This window comes from Arachis ipaensis, chromosome B6 (genome assembly GCF_059453495.1).
Source record: "Arachis ipaensis isolate K30076 ecotype BB chromosome B6, ASM5945349v1, whole genome shotgun sequence".
NCBI classification, from domain to species: domain Eukaryota; kingdom Viridiplantae; phylum Streptophyta; class Magnoliopsida; order Fabales; family Fabaceae; genus Arachis; species Arachis ipaensis.
This window is the reverse complement of record NC_142441.1, coordinates 102,896,572-102,897,760: the sequence shown is the minus strand read 5'-3', so window position 1 is coordinate 102,897,760 and position 1,189 is coordinate 102,896,572. Positions and strand designations below refer to the sequence as shown.

Sequence of the window (1,189 nt, the reverse complement as noted above, 5' to 3'; positions counted from 1 at the left end):
TTCTTTTTCTCTTCTCTTTCTTATGAGCAGGGATAAAGAAAAAGGCATTCTTGTTGAAGCTGATCCAGAACCTGAAAGGACTCTGAAGAGAAAACTAAGAGAAGCTAAATTACAACAATCCAGAGACAACCTTATTGAAAATTTCGAACAAGTAAAGGAGATGGCAGCCGAACCCAACAACAATAATGCAAGGAGAATGCTTGGTGACTTTACTGCACCTAATTCCAATTTACATGGAAGAAGCATCTCCATTCCTACCATTGGAGCAAACAATTTTGAGCTGAAACCTCAGCTAGTTTCTCTGATGCAGCAGAACTGCAAGTTTCATGGACTTCCATCTGAAGATCCTTTTCAGTTCTTAACTGAATTCTTGCAAATCTGTGATACTGTTAAGACTAATGGAGTAGATCTTGAAGTCTACAGGCTCATGCTTTTCCCTTTTGCTGTAAGAGACAGAGCTAAAATATGGTTGGACTCTCAACCCAAAGACAGCCTGAACTCTTGGGATAAGCTGGTCACGGCTTTCTTAGCCAAGTTCTTTCCTCCTCAAAAGCTGAGCAAGCTTAGAGCTGATGTTCAAACCTTCAGACAGAAAGAAGGTGAATCCCTCTATGAAGCTTGGGAAAGATACAAGCAGCTGACCAAAAAGTGTCCTTCTGACATGCTTTCAGAATGGACCATCCTGGATATCTTCTATGATGGTTTATCTAAGCTATCAAAGATGTCATTGGATACTTCTGCAGGTGGATCCATTCACCTAAAGAAAACGCCTGCAGAAGCTCAAGAACTCATTGACATGGTTGCTAATAACCAGTTCATGTACACTTCTGAGAGGAATCCTGTGAGTAATGGGACGCCTATGAAGAAGGGAGTTCTTGAAATTGATACTCTGAATGCCATATTGGCTCAGAATAAAATATTGACTCAGCAAGTCAATATGATTTCTCAGAGTCTGAATGGAATGCAAGCTGCATCCAACAGTACTCAAGAGGCTTCCCCTGAAGAAGAAGCTTATGATCCTGAGAACCCTGCAATAGCAGAGGTAAATTACATGGGTGAACCATCTGAAAACAACTATAATCCATCATGGAGAAATCATCCAAATCTCTCATGGAAGGATCAAAAGCCTCAACAAGGCTTTAATAATGGTGGAAGAAACAGGTTTAACAATAATAAACCTTTTCCATCA

At 40.3% G+C, this 1,189-nt stretch overlaps 1 non-coding gene across 1 annotated transcript; it reads right to left on the bottom strand.

Annotated features, from left to right (window-relative positions):
* Positions 1-559: 559 nt before the first annotated feature.
* Positions 560-667, bottom strand: LOC148562116 (small nucleolar RNA R71). The gene has a single exon (XR_015887622.1). It is a non-coding gene; the product is annotated as a small nucleolar RNA R71 (small nucleolar RNA).
* Positions 668-1,189: the final 522 nt, after the last annotated feature.